A 16,581-nucleotide genomic window follows, 5' to 3' on the forward strand; every position below is an offset into this window, starting at 1 on the left:
ATGACACTCCCAGGCCAGCAGAAGGTCTGACAAACACTGCTGGTGTCATTGTGTCGGCACTACTCCAACTGCGTCCACAACAACTGTATTTTTGTGTATAGGGCCTAGAGACACGTGTCATGTTACTGATACGGCAGTCAATCTATCACCTGGTCTGACACACAGCGTGCAACACCTGATATCGTGTAATGATCAATCGGCATACGTCTTTGTACAACATGGTGACCTCTGCCTAGCCTATCATAACCACTCAATAACTCCTAACATCACTCGTGGGTCACCGGTGGTGTCAGAGGATAGGGGACCAATGAGCTAACCTTAAACTTGAGTCTGTATTATTGGTATTTCTAGCAAGTGGATATATGTTCGACATTCTGTGACTGAATAAGAATCTTTTTTAAAAGATACTATCGGTTTATACGTACAGCAAAAAATACGAGAGAAATACGCACATAAATGCAATGGTTTCCATATATTCTGAAAACGAGTTTACTTTTGTCAAATTAAAAGACACTTTGCCAAAACGTTCCATCTCACTTTCCGATATAAAGCTGACCTTATATCTTTCAACAATGCCAACATAAATGCGCGTATCTTCACCTCCTATGTGCAGAGTGGTAAATCAAAGAAACAACTGAGAAACCACATTCCGTGTCTGATCTGGATGTGTGGACCTGTGACGGCAGCCTCTGCACAAACCTGTACGTCAAGAAGGATGATCTTCGATTTTCAAAGCGTGAATTCCCCCTTTATATCGAGCAATATACCAACACCTCCAATTTATGACGCCAACATTTCTTAAATACTTTAGAGCAAGGTAATTATATTCAAATAGCATGGGAAAACACATATTGTTTAAAGCTAAGATTTTAATGTGGCTGGGATTTTGTATTGAGATCAGATATATTTTAAGCTACATCAACAAACCCAGATATTTTTTTTTATCTAAAACCATGAGCCTGATACCCACAATTACATTTTCAACAGTCAGAAGCATAATTATATTTTTTCAACAATGTATAGGGGACAATCTTTTTCGACAAAATCCAACCTCAAATACAGAATTGTCTGCTTTTCTGGTTTCGATTACAGATGCTTTTTATTTTTTAAATTATTCATTTCCACAGGAATAATTCACTTGCATTTCCTCACATGTCCGAAGTTAAAAGATGTAGAGACGTTGTCATCGCCCTGCTAATAACTGTTTACCTGTCGTTTGGTTGTATGTATGATACAAACATTGCAAGAATTATAATTAAATACTGTTTCTTTTTAATAATCTTTACTTTACCTTCTACCCTTACTTTAATACACTTTGTACCTACCCTCTTCCTTCTCCATAAAACACTACAAGCATCATCAGTTAAACATTGTGGCTGCAAACTACTGATCTGTGCTTGTGGCGACATAGCAGTGTACAATTCAAGGGTGGGTCACCTCCAAAAAGTTTCGAACCCCGGTAAAACATGCTACCCTTTCAAAAAGGCCTGCTTTCCTAAATCCCCACAACAGGATACAGGTAGGGATATCCTGGAGGTACAATTTATTTACTGTTATTCTACGGATTCCCAAATTATGGATACGGCGAACAAATTAAAAAATTGGAAAGATAAATTGTTTCGATGATAAAAAATGGATATTTCCTCAAAGTTATATGATATGCTAAAAGGGACATTGTCGCATTGTCGCGATTTGCTTAATTTTGACACTTTACGTTTTGCAAGGGCGACAACGCGAAAATGCGATGCCGCGACTAAGTCCCTTCTGTGATTACTGACAAAGCAGACAACTGCTGAAATGACTGCTGAAATACCATTGTATGGAAGCTGTGAGTTAATATGTCCAGGTGAGAAAATCATAACAATTTCTTAAAAATGTGAAGACAGAGATTTCGGCATTTCGTGTGGACTTATACAAATCAGTCTCCAGCCAAAACTACGTTTGGGAAAATAAGTGCACTCCGAGGAACACGTGGGCGTAAATGTTCGGTGAAATTGCACAGCAACAGATGGGAAGGTCTCGCTTCACAGTCTCTACTTTATATCTACTCACGGATCCTTGTCGGACAATAAAACACATCGAAAACGGACCAACTCGATTATTCGCTAATGAAGAACGTACCTTTAGAAAAGAGAAGAATAAATGATATATGCAACATGTACATTAGTCAACTAATTTATATATCGTGGCCTTCGTAAAAAAATTTGTGACCTAGTTACGTTTGTTAGGTGTGATGTTTAAGCAAGCGCTCACAATCATGGCCGCGCCTATCCTGTCATGTAAGCCTATACAATCTGAACACTTTTCATGAACTTTAAGGCGTGTTTACAACCTACAATGCTGGTTTGTATGGAATGGACCTCTGACACACGATTTGCGTTCGAGTCGTTTTAAAGTACCCCTTAACTTCTGCTGACATAGACACACCTGTCAGGTTAATTATCTAGGCGAGCAGTATACATTGTTCAGGAGACATCTCCAGCATTCACATTGTTGTTTCAAATGTTGCTTAGGCTGAAAAAAATAATGATCCACTATGTGATATCATTAAACGTGAAAATTGTGTATGAATATTCAATAAAATTAATCAATATGATTTAGATATATTATTCGGCTGACGCGATATTAAAATGAATATAACCATACGCCATGTTAAGTTCTAGTCAGACACTCTTTGTATTCATCCGCACATGCAGACAGACATCTCACACGCCAGGGCACACAGCTACGCGGAGATACATAGTTACGTCATTTAACATTGCAGACATCGTGAGTCAGACCCAGACATCGATAAGACAGAAACAACATCAACGACTGAGCTAATAAACAACCCTGTGCGGATTTCTGCAGCGAGCAGATATATATTCTCGAACAGCTAGCTCACCGTGTCACGAGGAACAATGCAAGTGCACGCATGCATATAAGTGCTTGTTTGGCAAAGGCATAAAGGGCGCCTGTTCTATATAGAACACGACTACATAAAATGCTTTCGGTGTTGTTAGGAGCCCGTTAAAATCCATTTTCGCATACATATTACTAACATTGATGTCTAGCGTATTGCCATTAACGGCAGATGAATTTGAGACACGTCTTCCCGGTTAAACAACCTTAAAACAAGTCGAGACGTGAGGTTTGGGACGATAATTTCTTTGAGCTAAATACAGGAACTAAATATCGGGTAAACGTAAAAACAGAAGTCTTAGCAATACTAACACCTAACAGTTTCATGTCTCGCGTGAAAAGAATGCTTATCCCAGGGCAATAGTTCGATTCGTATCTGTAACGGCCGACGACAGCGCCAACACAAACAACATTTGATAAATAAGGCCACATAGAAAACGGTCTTGTTTCTCATCACGAATACCTCCGCTCAAAATCACAATTGTAATATAAGTAAATGTAAATAATGAAAACATAGTGGAAGGCACGTACATGTGGCTTTTAATATCAGGAAATACCTCAGCACGAAGTACATACCATGTACGACTTCGGAACGAACTAATACCCTCAAAATTGGGAAAAAGAACTACATTTAGAATACTAAAATGAAATAAATTAATGGTCAAGCCGATTTTTAGGGAATGAGAAACAATGGCGTTCTGTTAATGCTGCGTCAGTTATCGTTATGTTTAACGACCCTAGGTTATGCCTGAGATCGTAGTATGAACCCCTAGAGGGGTGGAGGGGTGGGGGGTGGGGGGGGGGGGGGGTGTGGAGGTGGGGGGGGGGGGGGGGGGGGTGTGGTAGGAAGCGTGGCCGGGAAGTAGTGTTTTATCTGTATTTTAGAAACCGAAACAGTTTCAAGCTCATATGGTTTTTCGTTAGATTTGTTTTATATTTTCAAAGAGAAATCATTTTAACAACTGTTTCTCTTCACTAAAACGAGCTGGCAGCTATTTCATTAAAAACTGTTGAAGACAATTTGCGCGTCGTTATTAAAAACCATTCAGGTATCAAAGTACTTTGTAGTTTATTATCATTTTTTACAAAACATATTTCTTTGAAGAAATATATGTTTCCATGTACATTTTTACTAGAAACATCCAGAATATTTCGGACAGTTGATCATGCTATCAACCACTGGTTTACCGGGATCAGACTACCGTTTACCGGGCCAGATTATTTCCAGGCCGCTGAGATATACAATGTAGATGTAATATTGCAACACAACATTAACTTGCCATTATTATACTGAAACCACAAATATCTGAGTCATGTATCAAATAAATTGTTTTAAATAAATTATAACTTTGTCAGTAATACGACTTGTTATTTGGCATCTATGTTGGCAAGTTCCGTAGAAATGGCATGTTCTGTACAAACTCGGAAGCCTGCATTCGGCGCATAGCATTTACAAAACTATGACCGTTTGCAATGCACCTCTCACCCTATGGCATCTTTTGATAACCGTATGTTTTATTTCCAGACTAAATTAACCATACACATATTTTCTCCAAGCTGTGCAGAACACATCAAGGTGGTATCAAGAACGAGCTGCACAGTAGCTTCGTTTTATTCGTGACGATTCGTATCATTCCGGGATAAACCGAACGATTACGGATAGGTACGAGTGATGCCGAATACCGTTGCTGACCCGGCTTTTGGAGGCTATGGCGTATCTGGCTGCGATCGTGCTCGGTGAGAGCTGCTGGGCATTCTGACATCCCACCTCCTGTTTTCCCTCCTCCCCGATGTCTGTGCAAATGTTTAGCCACTACTGGGCCTGGGTGTAAGGCGCCTGTGTCAACATGATAAGTATTGTTAAATGTCATGCCTGGCATAAGCAAGGATGTGGTGTATAGAATGGCAGCAGTCACTGGGTACTTGGCAAGCCGTGTGTTAGAAGGGGATACGACTGAATGTCAGTGTTGATAAAATCATTTGAATAAAGGTTGGCTCTATTTTGGGTTTAAGTGATAACCCGACCAAATCAGGATATATCAGCGCTCGCCGGAAAACTACGCGGATGAGAGATGTTACACAAACCATAGCAATATTGTCCAGCTCTTTGACGGATGTCTGTAAATAATCAAGTCTGAACCAGGCAATTTAGTGATTAACATCATGAGCATCGATCTACGCCATTAGGATACGCTGTCAGGCATCAACCAAGTCAGCGAGCCTGACCACCCGATCCCGTTAGTCGCCTCTTACGGCAAGCATGGGTTACTGAAGACCTTATCTAACCCGGATCTTCACATGTCTTTTCATTAAAAAAAAACAGTTGATGAAGCAAGTTGCATTTTTGTGTTTGAAAATGTGTCATGTCATGTCGCGCAAGGGTGTGTGCATGGTAATGGTGCGTTTATATAGATGTATAAGGTGATGTAATGTTTGTGTGCACAGCACCCTTACGTTGGTTGGTTGGTTTGTTGTTTAACGCCGCACTCAGCAATATTCCAGCTGTATGATGGCGGTCTGTAAATAATCAAATCTGGACCAGACAATCCAGTGATTAATATCATCATCATCGACCCACGCAATTGGGATCGATGACATGCATCAACCAAGTCAGCAAGCCTGGCCACCCGATCCCGTTAGTCGCCTCTTACGACAAGCATAGTAACCTTATACGGCAAGCATGGGTTGCTGAAGACCTTTTCTACCCCGGAATCTTCACGGGTCCGCCCTAACGAAGTGAGCCATAACACATATGGTGAGACTGGTCACGTGTGATGTCCGAAAATAAAAATAGGGCGTTCTCGCTGTACCAAACTTCCACCCTGCTCGCCAGTGCAGGTGATTTGTGGTGGCCCATCTCCTGGACAAGCTGACCCTGGCGTATGTGAGTGTGAGGTCAATGTGTGTTTGGCTCTGCTCCACTGCTACTGTATGTGTGTCGGCGATTTGGGATCTCGTGATGTATTAAAACTGTGATTTCTTTGATTTGGTTGTTTGTTGTTCCACGACACAACAATATTCCAGTTATATGACGCAGCCTGTAAATAATCGAATATGGGCCAGACAATCCAGTGATCGATATTGTGAGTAACGATCCCCGCCTTCGGATTACGATGTCACATGATCAGCCAATCCTGACCAACCGATCCATTTGGTCGCCTCTTACGACCGGCTACAGGTTGCCGGGCACATAGTCTAACCCGGAAGGCAACGGGGGATTGTATTTTATGTTTGCAGATGTGGTAAAGGAAAATTTGTAATTTGCAATATTTGAATCCATTTCAAACATTTCTGGGAGATCTAGATGACTGGTGGACTGTGTAATAGTTAGTTCGTGTCTGAATTTGTTTTAAATGTATTTCAAATAGTGTCAAATTAATATGTGAAGGCGATGTTAGACCAGGGATCGAAATCAAAGTAAATATGAGATAAGAGGGAGTGAGTGAGTATGGTTTTACGCCGCTTGTAGCAATATTCCAGCAATATCACGGCGTGGGGCACCAGAAATGGTCTTCACACATTGTACCCATGTCGGGAATCGAACCCGGGTCTCCGGCGTGAGGAGCGAACGCTTTAACCACTAGGCTACCCGACCGCCCCTGAGATTAGAACTCATGACCAGTCATGACTGACCAATGACCAATGCCCACTGTCGGCTCAATCACAATGGCAGTAAATGTAGCGCTGGACATCAGTCTTGTCTACTATATATGCATATATTTTGTGTGTTTTACGCCGTAGAAGTATTTGATCTATGTCACTGCGGCCTGTAAATCATCGCGTCTAAGGTTGACAAAGCAGTAGCAAGAATCCAGCCGTCGAGATGCGATGACATACAATCAACTACGTCTCCGAGCCTGATCCCCGACACGTCGCCTCTCACGACTAGCGCTGTATCTATAGTGCTGGGGATATATTGTCACCCGGGTCTCCAGGGGATATATATCTAATATAAAGTAAATAAGCAAACTGTGGTTCCATTTGTAGACCACTACGGCCCACGTTTTTCATTGTGTCGTGACACCTCACGTTGCAAGTAATGTAAAATGTCACATATATTAATAACGCGAAAACAACATTTGATATTAGCCTTTTCATGTAACATTTATGTAAAATTCAGGATTGAATGCGTTGACCGTAACGGAAATCAATAAACCTACTGCGCATGATCATTCTATTTTTACAGACACAGACGTGAAAGTCTTTCTTTGTCTTAGAGTGAGCTAATGCATCATTCCCTGAACCGGGCTAAGACTGTCGTAACACTTTAATATAGCCTTACGACTGTCTTGACTTTAGTATCACTAAGACTTAGGCTCCTTTCAACAAAGCAAACTTAGCGACATGTCTGTCAAACTCCAATGGCTAAGACAGGATTGAGGTGGTAAAAGAGACGAGAGTGTTACGCAACGAGACCCATTGTCCCGTTTCTCAAAGCGATCATTGCGCTTCGACTGTCGCAACGTCCTTTCATACTTTAACATAGACTTGCGATAATTGCAACGTTCAAGATCGCTGTGTTGAACGTTCCCTCCGGTGCGTAAGTTGAGGTCATGTAATCCATATCACTTTGACCTACATGCGCATGCGATCTAAACCGGAGTTCTTCTTCTGCAGTGGTGGTATTGATCCTATGAAACGCTGAGTGGCATATACTGTCAACGCGTGCAGAAGTATCTAGACATCATTAGCGTCTGGTAGTTATGCGAACTTATGACACCAGCTTTATTACCTAAATAGGATGTGTATAAACACTGTTTTGAGGACGGGTCATATCAGTCTATCTTAACATGATGTTGCAATAAACAGTTGTCACCACAATGATATGAAAATGTGCATCTCAATAGGCTGTGATTTGGATCACCGATTAGGACGTGCTTCAAACCCAGCCGAACAATGCCAAGCATGTAGATGTCGTTGCAATAACACAATGAACGACAATGCCGCGTTAGCTCCTGACCTATTTTGGGTTGGAATGGTGATGGTTTTCCGTTGCATTCTTCAACAAACCAACTGCCCCCACCCCTTGAAAGTATTGATCAATATGTAGTACTGCGATACCCCAGGTGACGCCATTCCCGAGCTTCGCCGTTCCCTCGGTGTTTCAGTACAATACAACACCCGTGAAGGTCCGGATTAGAAATTGTCTTCAGCAAACCCTTTCTTGTCTGAAACGGCGACTATGCTTGCCGTAACAGGCGACTAACGGGATTGGGTGGTCTGACTCGGTTGATGCATGTCATCGTATCCCATTGGCGTGGATCGATGCTCATGATGTCAATGACTGGATTGTCTGGTTCAGACTAGACTATTTACAGACCTCTGTCATCTAGCTGGAATATTGCTGAGTGTGGCGTTAAACAACAAACAAACAAAAGTACAATACATTATCTGTATGGGCGTGTCCTGATACTGTCAGCTACAGGGATCTCATGTGTGTCTCCTGGGCTCCGTTTCACAAAGCGCTCTAGAGCTACGACGATCGTAACTCCCATACTCGACGTAGATTAATGATAGACGCATCTTCCCCAGCACTTTTATAGTCAGTTAACGCCCTTGCCTCGGGAAGATGCGACAGACCTAGGGATAAGATTGCTTTGTGATATGGGCCCAGTGCACCGTTCCACAAGGCGATCAAAGCGCGAAGTTGATCTTAACTGCCATACTTACGAAGGCGTACGACACACGTAGCGCTAAGCTCGCTTTGAGAAACGGGGCCCAATAGCCTGACTGCAAATGTCGAGCAGGTAGCTATCTTCTACTGGAAGGTTCCCACTAATGGAAAGGCACATTGCGCATCTATGGGCTGTTCCCATTTGGCTTCAATACTGGTGACTACGGCATTAAACCACATTGAGGACACATCAGCGACGTCTTATGCGGAGTGCGACATTGTGAGGATACCGTGTAGCAACTGGGCGTGGTTTCAGGACCCCGGGGCTCCCACATCTGTAGAGTCTCCCTACACCGATGGATACTGATAGTCGACATCCGTGACTACCCGTGCCATGCACAAACTGCTATGTTGCAATGTTGTCGGTTTGAGCAAGGATGTAAACACAACGCTGTAGACGGGGGAAATATTTCATGTTTCGAAATGCCGCAAAAAAAAACAAGAATGACACGAGATCTGTGGGAAACGGACAACTACCCTTAGTTTGAGATAAGCTACGCAAAACGTACGCAAAATACATAATCATAACCCAATTCATTCTCAGTTGCGTACAAATACGCAGGAAAGATTTTAAAAACCCAAGACCATAAGAACGCAATAACCAAATAACTTAATTACCCAATGTGTCCTTTTCAACGTGCGTACCTGTATTTCTTACAGATCTTTACTTACTGATCGAATGCAGGCATCACTGTTTAAACCGGGGGACCGGTTAGATTCAGGGTATCACAACTACAAGGTGTGTGCATGTTAGGATGACAAATGATGACCAGTCCGTAACTCAGACAAATACATCACTGTTGTGGACTTGCCCGCCATTGGGAATCATATCATTGGGAACAACATTGTAAGCAGAATTGTTTTTAAGAAAGGTCTACACATTTGTTCAAATAAACAATAGACTGGGCCATAGGGACTGAATGCCCAAAGAAAACTACCGATACCCAGAGAGACTGATGAAATGGGGGACAATACACACAGATCTCTGACTACCATTTAAAGGGGGGCTGTGGGGTCAGTCAGCAGACGCAGCAAGTGCAGGTCAAACCAATCTAAGCCAACTTTGTAAGATCACTTTTCGACCCACTGAAAATGTAAAATATTATGTATGTATAAGTATAAATAGTATGAAATGATCACACATGTTCCAAATGCTGTAACCTAACCGTTCTTGTTTCTTACCGTAAAGGTCCTCCAGGATTTCGACTTCTGGCGTAGTCATGTGTACTGAAGAAACAGAAGTTTGAGATAATATTCCCCAGTTATGGTGTATTTATATACAATTGTGAGCTCAGTCTTCAAAACGAATATCCCCTAAAATATTCACGATCCCTAACTTCTTTTGTTCCGTATATATAAGCATGGCTAGCTTCTAGAGAAAAACAATTGTCAGCAAGTCCGGCACCGAAGACTCATGATTTCACTGCTTCTATATACATTTTCATCCTGGGTCAAAGACTTGCTCAAGTTGCTCATGTTATGATAGATTATTAATGTAATATATTCATGTTTGGTTTGTACTTTGTATGTATTGAAGGTAAGGATGGTTAATGTTTTTGGGTTTTTTAAATGTTCACATACATTTTCTTCAAAGAGTAAAAGGTTGCTTTTTAGTGCCATGTTCATGAAAAGAATAATCACCAGCTTCAAATTATGTGAAGATATTCCGAGTAACAATTATCAACTTGTTATTCCCTAGAAATATATTTTAACATATGACCCAAGTGCATATATACATGTCAATACCATTGCCTACTTACTGCCGTGTCACACAACGGAACCCCGCTCTGCACTTTGGCATGCAACTGCACTCATTACACCTGTAAGTCGAACCTTCAACTTACTATCTGCTGACATGCAATGGGCTAAACATGTCACCGTCTATCCATTGTCGGTGGTTACACACGAAAGCAATTATATATTTGACCTTGCGTCTGATATAAATAAACCCACCGGCTAAATTTTATCAGCGGAACAACAATTCGTTCTCGGGAGCATTTGGCAGCCAAATGTTACTTGGCAAAACGACCGTCGCGGAATGTCGGTGAGGCTTAAAATACCGCGCCAACTGGTATAGGTCTCAGAAACATTTACCGGTAATTGGCTATGTCTGCGAATGAACAAAAAGTTAATTTTCCCATAAATTGCGTAAATAAAAGCGCACAAACAGGCCGCGTTGCTTTAAAAGCATGGTGTTTCGCTTCCAGTCGTGAATGGATAATGCATTACGACATGGAGATACTATAAGTCTGCCTTCTGTCAGACATGGCTTTCCTCATAGTTAGCACGGTCTGCTAGTGTTCCCTATGTCTTGAGAGACGGATACATGTTACAAAGAAATCCTTACATAAAATCAACACTACAAAAGAAGTTCCGTTATAAAGAAGCATGGATATAAAGACACAATACACTGGCTCTGTAACCCGCTATAAATAATTAATACTTACTCACGTTCCTTAGTTGTCGTGATTCCTCCGTCATAGCTGGGCGTGCTTTTCTCATTAAATATAACGGTATACACACAAGGTGGGGATGCCCGATACATGTACTGCTCAGTGCTAAATGAGGCACCATACAATGGGTTTAGCAAATGACTATATATAAACAATTGCTAAGTTTTGTTTATTCATGTACAAAACGAAAAGTACAGTACCTTATGATGTTTATTAGTGTTTTCATGTTGATAATGTGTTTTAATAATGTAGGGAGAAACGCGTGACAGGGGCGTGGGGGTGGTGGTGGGGGTAGCGATAAAATTGTCACGTACTGATACCGTGATACCTGAAAAGGATGCCATGAGTCAAAATGCATTCGGCCCCACTTTGCTTAATCCTGCGTAATACTTCGGGCAGCAATGAAGGAATAATATTCAATGGTTGGTTGGTTGGTTGGTTGTTTTACGCCGCACTCACCAATATTCCAGCTAAATGACATCGGTCTGTAAATAATCGAGTCTGGACCAGACAATCTAGTAATTGACATCATGAACATTGATCCACGCAATTGGGATCGATGACTTGCATCAACCAAGTCAGCGAGCCTGACCACCCGATCCCGTTTGTCGCCTTTTACGACAATGATTTTACTTAGACCGCATATATTAGTTTGTACACCATAATGACCGACTTTATTAAAAAGCTTATTACGGTTGTAAAAAAATTGTATACAATTTAATTAAGCAACTTATAAGGGTCCTGACTGCCACCAGCCTGTGTTGTGTAAAGCGATAGTAACGTGAAGCAGTAAAACTAGTGAATCAAGGTCCAGTATGAATGCCTCCTAATGCTAAGAGTTGAGACGAGTGCACAATACACTAGATTACCTCCCTTGGGGACACTACTTTATAGTTGTCGTCTTGTGTTTGCCAACGCTTGGTGTAACTTTATAGGTAACAGTACATTGTGCATTGTCAACTACATGAGTGGAACCCTGTATTTATAGTTTCCTGTCAGGGGGTATCCAAGATACGTTAATAACAAAGGATATATGATACAGGACATGCTTTGGGGGTGGTAATGCATGGAATGAATAGTCCATATTAAATCCATTCCAAACAACGTACTCTTTTAATTCGCTCTCTTTGGCTGTGTTCATGATAGATTTTGTAAAATGTTGACCGATAAACACTTCACTGAAACATTGAAGCCATTCTGAAAATTTGATAAGTCAATGGCAGCGGTGATGACAAGTAGAAACACGCTGATTCCCATCCCTACAATCAATTGTGTTATATCAGACTTCGAAGCCTAGGCTTCCCAATCATTAGAGGGGTGGCGCGCCAGCCTAGTGGTTAAAGTGTTCGTTCGTCACGCCCGAGTTCGATTCTTCACATGGATACAATGTTTCTTTTGCTTTCAGTCACTCGTTTGCCCGATCCAGGCTTATATACAGACCGTCGTGACTATTACTGTCTGCAAAACCAGATACTTGTTTAATTAAAACCATGAGCCTAAAAAAAACCACCCTGCAAATAAGGCATTTTTCGTGTCAGGCAAATAAATATTTTTCAACAGTCTGAAGCATAGATATCTGTTCAAGCATTTTCTGGGACAATTTATACTTTTCCACAAAATCACAGAAAGTTGAGCTGATCACACCCAGTCACCTTCTGGCTGATTCCAAACAGTTGAGCTGATCACACCCAGTCACCTTCTGGCTGATTCCAGACAATTGATCATATCCAGTCACCTTCTGGCTGATTCCAGACAGTTGATCATATCCAGTCACCTTCTGGCTGATTCCAGACAGTTGAGCTGATCACATCCAGTCACCTTCTGGCTGTTTCCAAACAGTTGAGCTGATCACACCAAGTCACCTTCTGGCTGTTTCCAAACAGTTGAGCTGATCACACCCAGTCACCTTCTGGCTGATTCCAAACAGTTGAGCTGATCACACCCAGTCACCTTCTGGCTGTTTCCAAACAGTTGAGCTGATCGCACCCAGTCACCTTCTGGCTGTTTCCAAACAGTTGAGCTGATCACACCCAGTCACCTTCTGGCTGATTCCAAACAGTTGAGCTGATCACACCCAGTCACCTTCTGGCTGTTTCCAAACAGTTGAGCTGATCACACCCAGTCACCTTCTGTCTGTTTCCAAACAGTTGAGCTGATCGCACCCAGTCACCTTCTGGCTGATTCCAAACAGTTGAGCTGATCACACCCAGTCACCTTCTGGCTGATTCCAAACAGTTGAGCTGATCGCACCCAGTCACCTTCTGGCTGTTTCCAAACAGTTGAGCTGATCACACCCAGTCACCTTCTGGCTGTTTCCAAACAGTTGAGCTGATCACACCCAGACACATTCTGGCTGTTTCCAAACAGTTGAGCTGATCACACCCAGTCACCTTCTGGCTGTTTCCAAACAGTTGAGCTGATCACACCCAGTCACCTTCTGGCTGTTTCCAAACAGTTGAGCTGATCGCACCCAGTCACCTTCTGGCTGTTTCCAAACAGTTGAGCTGATCACACCCAGTCACCTTCTGGCTGATTCCAAACAGTTGAGCTGATCACACCCAGGCAACTTCTGGCTGATTCCAGACAATTGATCATATCCAGTCACCTTCTGGTTGATTCCAAACAGTTGAGCTGATCACACCCAGTCACCTTCTGGCTGATTCCAAACAGTTGAGCTGATCACACCCAGGCAACTTCTGGCTGATTCCAGACAATTGATCATATCCAGTCACCTTCTGGTTGATTCCAAACAGTTGAGCTGATCACACCCAGTCACCTTCTGGCTGATTCCAAACAGTTGAGCTGATCACACCCAGGCAACGTCTGGCTGATTCCAGACAGTTGAGCTGATCACATCCAGTCACCTTCTGGCTGATTCTAGACAGTTGAGCTGATCACATCCAGTCACCTTCTGGCTGTTTCCAGACAGTTGAGCTGATCACATCCAGTCACCTTCTGGCTGATTCCAAACAGTTGAGCTAATCACATCCAGTCACCTTCTGGCTGATTCTAGACAGTTGAGCTGATCACATCCGGTCACCTTCTGGCTGTTTCCAGACAGTTGAACTGATCACATCAAGTCACCTTCTGGCTGATTCCAGACAGTTGAGCTGATCGCACCCAGTCACCTTCTGACTGTTTCAAGACAGTTGAGCTGATCACACCCAGTCACCTTCTGGCTGATTCCAGGCAATTGATCACATCAAGTCATCATCTGGCTGTTTCCAAACAGTTGAGCTGATCGCACCCAGTCACTCTCTGGCTGATTCCAGGCAATTTATCACACCCGGTCACCTTCTGGCTGATTCCAATGTTGAGCTGATCACATCCAGTCACCTTCTGGCTGATTCCAAACAGTTGAGCTAATCACATCCAGTCATCTTCTGGCTGTTTCCAGACAGTTGAGCTGATCACATCAAGTCACCTTCTGGCTGATTCCAGACAGTTGAGCTGATCGCACCCAGTCACCTTCTGGCTGATTCCAAACATTTGAGCTGATCACACCCAGTCATCTTCTGGCTGTTTCCAGGCAATTGATCGCACCCAGTCACCTTCTGGCTGTTTCCAAACAGTTGAGCTGATCGCACCTAGTCACTCTCTGGCTGATTCCAAGCAATTGATCGCACCCAGTCACCTTCTGGCTGTTTCCAAACAGTTGAGCTGATCACACCCAGTCACCTTCTGGCTGTTTCCAGGCAATTGATCGCACCCAGTCACCTTCTGGCTGTTTCCAAACAGTTGAGCTGATCACACCCAGTCACCTTCTGGCTGATTCGAGATAGTTGAGCTGATCGCACCCAGTCACCTTCTGGCTGATTCCAAACAGTTGAGCTGATCACACCCAGTCACCTTCTGGCTGATTCGAGATAGTTGAGCTGATCGCATCCAGTCACCTTCTGGCTGATTCCAAACAGTTGAGCTGATCACACCCAGTCACCTTCTGGCTGATTCCAGGCAATTGATCACACCCAGTCACCTTCTGGCTGATTCCAAACAGTTGAGCTGATCACACCCAGTCACCTTCTGGCTGATTCGAGATAGTTGAGCTGATCGCATCCAGTCACCTTCTGGCTGATTCCAAACAGTTGAGCTGATCATACCCAGTCACCTTCTGGCTGATTCGAGATAGTTGAGCTGATCACACCCAGTCACCTTCTGGCTGATTCCAGGCAATTGATCGCACCCAGTCACCTTCTGGCTGATTCCAGGCAATTGATCACACCCAGTCACCTTCTGGCTGATTCCAAACAGTTGAGCTGATCGCACCCAGTCACCTTCTGGCTGATTCGAGATAGTTGAGCTGATCACACCCAGTCACCTTCTGGCTGTTTCCAGGCAATTGATCACACCCAGTCACCTTCTGGCTGATTCCAAACAGTTGAGCTGATCACATCCAGTCACCTTCTGGCTGATTCCAAACAGTTGAGTTGATCACACCCAGTCACCTTCTGGCTGATTCGAGATAGTTGAGCTGATCGCATCCAGTCACCTTCTAGCTGATTCCAAACAGTTGAGCTGATCACACCCAGTCACCTTCTGGCTGATTCCAGGCAATTGATCACACCCAGTCACCTTCTGGCTGATTCCAAACAGTTGAGCTGATCACACCCAGACACATTCTGGCTGATTCCAAACAGTTGAGCTGATCACACCCAGTCACCTTCTGGCTGATTCGAGATAGTTGAGCTGATCGCATCCAGTCACCTTCTGGCTGATTCCAAACAGTTGAGCTGATCACACCCAGTCACCTTCTGGCTGATTCCAGGCAATTGATCGCACCCAGTCACCTTCTGGCTGATTCCAGGCAATTGATCACACCCAGTCACCGTCTGGCTGATTCGAGATAGTTGAGCTGATAACAGTTGCCTTCTGGCTGCATGAGTCTCTGCCAGCAGCCTGGTCCATGTCAAATACGGTTTGTCTGGTCCAGCAGCGATTATTTACATGCCGCCGATATCAAACTTGAATAGTGAAGTATTTATCAACAGAGATTGTTGAAGGCTCTTCCCGGGAGGTCAAAGTACCGAAACATGATTGTCCCTCTCTGTGACGTTTAATTCCTATCATCATCGATATAACTATCATCAACCAGTGTTTTAAGTCAACTCATTGCTGAGCATTGTTTTAATATTGCGTACAACCACCAGTGGCTTAAGTGGTGACGTAAATCCATGTGGGGTATCATGCAGGAAGCAGAGGTAGCCTTGTTTGGTTACCGGTGGCTTTTAGCCCGTGTTGTAAACAGTTGTAAATAATATTTTTATGCCAAAATATGTTTGGAAAATTTGTTTTTAAATATAACTTTGTATTCATGACTCACATGTATATATCCACTTGTTTTTATCGCTATATGGTTAAAATAATGCCGATGCGACGTTAAACTTTAATTCACTTACTCACTTGAACAGTCAGGTGTCAAACACAAAACCCACACCATCGTCCACCCGGATGCCCGGATCACACAACGACATGCACTGCAGCGGGCGAATTCGTAAAGCAATGTCGTCTCAACCTGCACACACCCACTTGAAACAAACATTTTCAAATAAGTTC

This window comes from Haliotis rufescens, unplaced genomic scaffold (genome assembly GCF_023055435.1).
Source record: "Haliotis rufescens isolate VD_foot unplaced genomic scaffold, xgHalRufe1.0.p SCAF_19, whole genome shotgun sequence".
Taxonomy (NCBI): Eukaryota; Metazoa; Mollusca; class Gastropoda; order Lepetellida; family Haliotidae; genus Haliotis; species Haliotis rufescens.